We start from the raw sequence: 7,225 nt of genomic DNA, 5'->3' as shown, positions 1-7,225 counted from the left end.
AGAGATCAGGCGGGCCTTGCCGAGCCCTCCTGTTCACCCCGTACATCATGGGGATGGGCAAAGTCCCTCCTGCTTTTGTAATTGTGAGGTTAGGATTGCTGCTGAAGGGGTGCTTCATGCCATTTCATCTGTCTCACCTGGGGCTCCCAGAGCAGCACGAGAGCAGCTGCAGCCCCACCATCCTCCCCCCAGGAGCGCTCCCATCCTGCCTGGTTTTGCAGCCACCTGGTTTGCACCAGGAGGTGCAAGTCCATTAGGATCCCCGTAAGAAAGGCACTCAGGTTACCCCATTTTGGTTGTTTGAGTTATTATAGGATTTTCTTACAAGAAAACAGTTCTATCCATCTTATTATTAAATGTAGACTAGCAGTGATACCAGGACTAGGACCGCCAAGGTGTCCCACCCTCAGGGTCTACCCCTCGTCCCATGTCCCATAAGACAGTGATGGTGCAGCTTTCACCAAGTGGTCCGGGGTCTTGTGTGATGGAGGAGACATGGAGGGGCTTCAGCATGGCCGGAGGGCAGGGGCATCCGGCACTTCATGCTGGTTGATACATGGCGTGCAGCGAGCGAAGGCGGCAGTGTGAGGCTCTGCAGAGGAGGAGGAATTACTTTTATGTGCAGCTTGGGAGTGGGGATCTCCTCTAGGATCTCCTCTAGGAGCATGAATCTAGGAGCATGAACACAGCCGTTAGCTCTGCATACCGACTGCTGTCCCCCGCCTTGCCTGGCTGCATTGAAGGTGGCAGCCCTCTGCCACCTCTCCCTTTCCCATATGTGGCCGATCTGCCTGGGAACCAGGCACGCAGCCACTGCTCAGAGGGGAGATGGTCGTGTGATGGGGCTTCCCGAACCCAGGCAGGGGGAAATGGCTCCGGATGAAGTTGAGTTGCATTTAACAGTCCTACTTGGGTTATTTTTTTTTCCTACAAGGCGCTACCCCACCTTGCCAGGATCCCCTCCCCTAGCCAGCCTGCAGTGCTGATTCTTCTTCAACCCTCCGGTGAAACCTTGTGAACTGCTCCGGCTCGTTGCTCTGCTCATGGGCAAGACCCGCGACCTGGTTCGCAGGGGAGTGGCAGCAGAGCTGGTTACATCCCAGCCATGCAACCCCGCAGCCCCAGCTCCAAGCAGCAGCGGGCTGGCTTCCTTCGCCTGCCCAACATGCCGCTCCCGCGCCGAGCTGCTTTCCGCTTCCCTGCTCCCGCCTTCCTCCTCCCACCGCAGCATCTGCTCCGGATGTTTTTCCCCCGGACTGCAGAAGCTGTGTTTCTCCAAGCTGAATTTCCTTTGTTATTTTTTTTTTGATCTCTCCAGGGTCCCCTTCAGATCATTTTGCTTCGTTCCATCCTCTCCAGTTTATTATCTCCTGCTAATGTTATTAACAAGCTAATTAGTCCCTGATTGCAATTGCCAATGAAGATGTCGGATAGGGCTGATACTAACCTTGATCCTTCACATCACACTTTTTCTCTGAATTCTGCAGATTACTCTGTACCTCCTCCATTGTCCTGATTATTTTATCTGGTTTGGCTTCCCAGAGGGATGCTCACATCTGTGTGAGTGTGATTACTCCCCTAGTAAAGACTTGCTGAGATGCAATATGGGGTGGTTTATGAACCCCCCCAGGGCCAGGTCAGCGGTGGGTGTAGCTCTGAGAGGCGTTTTCTGTCTGGTCCTAAGGTCTTGTTGCAAAGGCAGGGAGCGTGCCTGGCTCTCCGTGGCAGCCCCCTTGGGAGGCAGAAGGAAAAGGACTTTGGAAAGTTAAAGAGTGGCATCTGCCATCCCGCCTATACACTCAACCCTCTGGCTGCTCGGGCGTTGTGCAAAGGTCTTCCATGACTATAAATAGGCAGAGAGGTAGGCAAAGAGATGGTGAGATGGGATGAGGACAGGCGGTCAGCCGGCCTTGGTCGGCATCTGGAGCTTTCATCGCCTTCGTGCGCAGAAGAGGTGCGGTTTGTTCCGGCCACGCTGCTCTCGTCAGGCAAAGTTTGCCCCCGCAGAGCCTATTTTTGAACACAAAACCCCCTGGTTACTTCTTGGAGGTGTTGCAAAGAACCAGGACCGGCTTACGGTGAGGTGCCCCGACGCTGCTGTGGGACGTCGAGCCGCGTGCTTCGAATAGCTCTGTGCAGACGTGGCCTATGGAGATGAAATGTGGCTCTTGACCGATTGCAAATAAATCAGGGTCAGGAGCTTGAATGCTGGCCAAGAAACCCAAAGGGATAAAATATAGCCTCTCTACAGACTGTTAGCAAACAGCACGTGGGCTGAGATCTGCTAGATAAATTTATGCGCTGTGAATTGTTCACCCAGCTGTAGTGGAGGGATGGACGGACCCACGGAGAACTAATAACCATATGTGGTGGACATGCCTTCGGTGCTGACCTTTAGAGGGTTCAGCAGGGCTGGGAGGCCACCGGTGGCATGCTGACATCTTCTTAGGGATGTCACTGGGAGGGAATGGACGCACATGTTGCTTGACGCAAGGGAGGGGGACTCAGGCTGCCTCTGCCCTGCCTGTCCAGGAGACAGGCTGGCAAAATAAATTAATACTCCTGACCTTGGTTTTCCCATCATGTCATTTGAAATGAATTGAGGATAAATACTGGGCTCTTTGCCTTTGCCTGCTTGTTTCTGAGCTCGTGGGACTTGCTGGCCCGAGAGCTCCTGTCCCTGATGCAGCCCAGGGAGATCAGTTTAAAATGGGAGGAGATAATAGGGGAAATAGTGAAAAGGTGGGATTCTTTGCCAATCCTAGGCTGTGGGCACGGGGCCTCCAGCACCCGCTGACACCCATTTCAGGTGAAACGCCAGGACCTGGCAATGCTGCCCCAGACACGGGGGCTGCCTCCTCTCGCTTGTCCCAAATCCCTTGTAGCCACAAAGAGAAACATCAACTTCATGTTGGGTTGAAATGTCCTGGCGGCGGAACCAGCTCCAAGCAGACCGTCTTAATGAGCCTTTGGGCTTGGTTCAACTGCTTTAAACCGGAGATGGGCCCGGGCCCAAAACATGGAGCCAAACAGCCTCGTACTTGTCCAAGCTGCAGACGAGCGTGAGCAGTTTGTGGCTGGTCTCTCCTTTCTCTAATCAGGCATCTGCTTCCCGCCCTCTGCCCCGGGACGCTGGATGTGTGCAAGCTGTCATCAGATGGGACCGGCTTATATATTGACATCTTATATGTCAACAACTTATATATTGACATCTCTGTCCTGGCTTTAGCTCAGCTTGCAGGGGGGACCTGACACCCCCGTAGGTACCAGACCCTGCGCCCTGGGTCTGGCTATGGAAGCGCGACTGCTCTGTTTTCTTGTCTCATTTTACCCCAGTGCTGCAGGGGGAACCTGAATTCCCCTGGTTGTGATATAGAGAAACGTGGGGAAAAAAAATATCCCACATTTTGGGAGAAGAAACATTTCTCCCAGATGCTGGGCCAATCCTGAACTCCCAGGCTGGGCTGGGCAATCCGCCTTCCCTAGGCTGCAGGAGGTATCGAGGGGGCTGTGGGCTGTCTCTGCTTTCTGGGATTTGCAGCATCATTTTGAGGTTGAGAGCTGGAAAGAGAGGCTTTTCCCAGGCTGGGCATCGCTGGCAGCCTGGGAGTCCTCTCTGGGATGGACTGATCGCTAGCCGTGCCCAGCATCTCTCCTGCTCCAGCGTCTCTCCTGCTCTATTGCAGCAGTGTAGTCCATGTCGCGGCCCTGGCAGGTTGCAGATGGGGACTCCCACCTCAGTGGCTAATCCAGCAGCCCCCCCCTTGCCACTCCCCCTGCGCCTTTGCCTAAGGGCTGTGACTTTTGACACAGGCAGGACACATTTAACAGTGTGCTCTGAATGCTTTGCCAGTGGCAATCCGGCGGGTTGCCAGCTGCGGGGCTGTGTCACAGCTCCTGCCGGAGTGACACCGGAGCTGGCATCGCCATCCCAGCTGGTGCTGGGGAGCCTCGTCCCAGCAGCAGCCAAGGGCAGGTAAGAGTCACCAAAGGCTGGCGTGGCTGTCCGTGTGCAGGGTGAAGGATCCCCACCATGACTCGCACCACCGTGCGATTCAGTGATCTCATTTGTTCTTTTAAAAGTTATTTAGACTGCGTTGGAGCAAAACAGCAAGTTTTTAACGCTGACTGATTTTTCCACCAAGACGTCTTTCCTTTCTCCCTGTGGCAGTGAGGATTTTGACAAAACCTCCCAAGGAAACCACAAATAAAACCCAGAGCAATGAAATCAGTGTGAAAAAGTGTGACGTGGTGCTTGGGTTGGACGTGCCCGTTGCTTTTGGTGAGGCAGCTCAGAAAAGCCCAGCACTGCACAGTCAAACCCTAAAGACATTTTTTGGGAAAAACTTACTTTTTGGTTTTTTAATTTAAAGGATGTGATTTTGCAAGAAGGTGTCATCATGGTTCTTTGCTCTGTGGCCAAGCACCCCAGTGTGTACTCCTTTATCATCAGGGTCTAGTCCATCCCTTAAAAAAAGGCATCTGCCAGCTTTTCTGGACAGCAAATGTTGCTGGGGCAGGCAGGAGAAGCATGTTCATGCTGCTGCCCAAAGCCTCTTGCTTATCACACACCAGGCAAAAGAGCAGAGCTAGAAGGGACTCCCTAACACCTGAGTAGCGGGAAGGGGGTGTTTTTCTTACCCCACTCCCGCCCCAACGAGCTGGTGTGTTTAGTGTTTCAGTGAAAGAAATGAGACTTCTGCTGGGGATGGGGGGCTTTGGGGGTTAATGGGTCTAACCTACTACCTGGATACATTTGTTATTGCTGTTGGTGGCATTTGTGGTCTCCCTTGGTTGCAATCATTAGGTTCCAGAGTGAACGATAGGCACAGGGTAGTTTACACTCGTCTCAGGTGTGAGGGGACACCCCAGCTTGAATTTAGTACCCTTCAAAGCTGTTGCCTTCTAGCTGGAAGGATTAGCAACATCATTTTTGCTGTTGTCTTCCAGAGGGTCCTGCTGGGGGTTTGCAGAGCCCTGCCCTGACATTGCCGCTCTGTGGGCTCCCGTCCCACCGGCTCCATTTACTAACACATGTTTTGGGGCCGGGAGAGCCTTATCCTGGTTGAAGGCATTGAGCTACTTTCCGCAAGGGGTTCACAGCTAATTGGTACAATCAATATTTGTTTTGCAAATGCAATTGGAGGGAAAGAGGGATTGAAAGCGCCAGAAATTCAATTGACCTGTAAAAACAGATACTGTGTAAAGGGAATCCTTTCCCTGCCAAGCAAATATTTAGAAAGGAGAAGCAATAAAATGAATAAGCAACAAAGTAATATCCTGCCTCGACAGCCGCCGGAGGCTGCTGGGAAGGGCTGCTGCCCCTGACGCTGCAATAACCCTGAGCAGACGAGTGGCAGGAACCTGTTTCCTAGAGAAAGCGCGTTTGCTTTTACCCTCTAATCTGTCAAAAGCTCATCCTGGAGCCTCGGCAGCGCTGGGACCTGTCTCAGGTAGCCTGGCAAGCTGGGCACTGGCCCCGCACCCCTGCAACCATGACTGTGGCATGAGCCCAGTGGTGGCACGGGGGACAGGGCTGTCCTTGCACCCTTGTCCCCCCTTGTAGGGGTCTCTGCTCTTTGTTCCCACATCCTCGCTCCGTCTCCTCTGGTGCTGAGGGGGGGGCTGTAGGTGCTGTGGGGTGCGAGGGGTGCATGGGGCAGAGCATCAACCGTTTGCATCTGGAAGGAAATTCCAGCGCATCAACGCTCAGCCTCAGCACTCCTTGACGTGAAAATCGAAATGGTTAAGGAAAAAAAAAAAGATATTTTTTCAGATCAAAAAGCTCCAGAAAAATGTTTTGGGTAGGGAGTGGTGAGATGGGGTTCAGGCAGGGCTTTTGCCAAGCAGGAGCAGAGCACCGGGGTCCCTCTTTTCCAGGTTGCCTGGCATCCCTGAGCACAGCCCTTCAGTACCCAAGTGACTTGAACCAGAGCGGTCCCCATGAGCTCACGTCTGAACTAAAAAAACTCTGTGGAAAATCAAGATTTTTCAGAAGAAAACATAGAATGTATGTACATACATGTGTGTGTGTATAAATAAAAAATAGAGCAAGTAGAAGGAAGGGAAATGATTTTATAGGAAAACTCTCAACCAGCTCCGGCACTGAGCACCTTTAAGCCAGTTTGGAGCCTTTTGAGCATCTTCCCCCCATGATGGATACTGACCCCTCTAATTGACGTCAGGGTCTGAGACTGCTTCTCGTTTACTGGCATCAATTAGAGCCTTTTTTGGGGGCATCCATGGCTACCAAAGCCACCTTGAAATGCAGTCACTACATAGAAATCAAAAAGAGGTTTGGAATCACATTGGTGTAAAATTGAATTTTCAAGAGTGGTAGCTAAAAATGTAGATTTTCCTCCCAAACTTCCCCAGACTTAAGAGGAAAAAGCTCTAAAGAAGAAAGTGAATTTTAAACACTCGATAATCACATATTTCTGAGGCTTTACCCCTGTTTATTATGAGACTGAGTTCCTCCAGGATGCTCAATACCTCTGGGGAGCTGACGCTCAGACCCACAAAAGGCAGAGCAGCTCTGCTTCTCCACGCATGAGATGTCATTTGGGAGCAGGTCACTTGCCGGGATCCCGGTTGGTGAACTGCCTGTCCTGGCTGCCCATTGCTGGGCTGCCTCTGCCGGCGCGTCCCCAGGCCACCGATGGCATGAGAAACCCCCCATGTGCCGTCATCTGTTATCACAGCCCTGTCTGGGGTGCCGCTGAGGTTGCAAAACGTGCCCCAAGCATTTGTTTCTCCTGAAACCCCAGCCCGAGAGCACACACTAGAAGAGGGCTGCAACATGAGATCAGCGGAGGGGGGAAAAAAGATGGCTTAAATTTAATGTCTTTTTAGATGAATATTTCCATTCATTCCAGAGCATATTCCTCTGGCATTTCCAGCATGCTTCTTTAGCCGAGTAGTTAACAAACTTCATCGAAACACATGTTATAGTGCTCTCTAGTGCACGGAGCTATGAATGAAGGATGCCTCTTTTGAGATATCTCGATGTGCAGCGCAGCTTTTGCTCCGGAGCAGCCTGTTAACCACAACAGCTGCTTCCCATTGTGGAAATGCTATTTAAAAAAAAAAAAACAACCCATCCCAACAACTTGACAACACATGCAGATGATATTTATGCAAAACCCCATGCGAGGGTGAGCTGGGGCACTTGGAAATAGAAGATAAGGCAAGAAATAACCCAGCTGGGAGGCTGATATCTCCCTGC

This window comes from Aptenodytes forsteri, unplaced genomic scaffold (assembly GCF_000699145.1).
Source record: "Aptenodytes forsteri isolate BGI_AS27 unplaced genomic scaffold, ASM69914v1 Scaffold95, whole genome shotgun sequence".
NCBI classification, from domain to species: Eukaryota; Metazoa; Chordata; class Aves; order Sphenisciformes; family Spheniscidae; genus Aptenodytes; species Aptenodytes forsteri.
Note: the sequence above shows the minus strand (reverse complement) of the source record.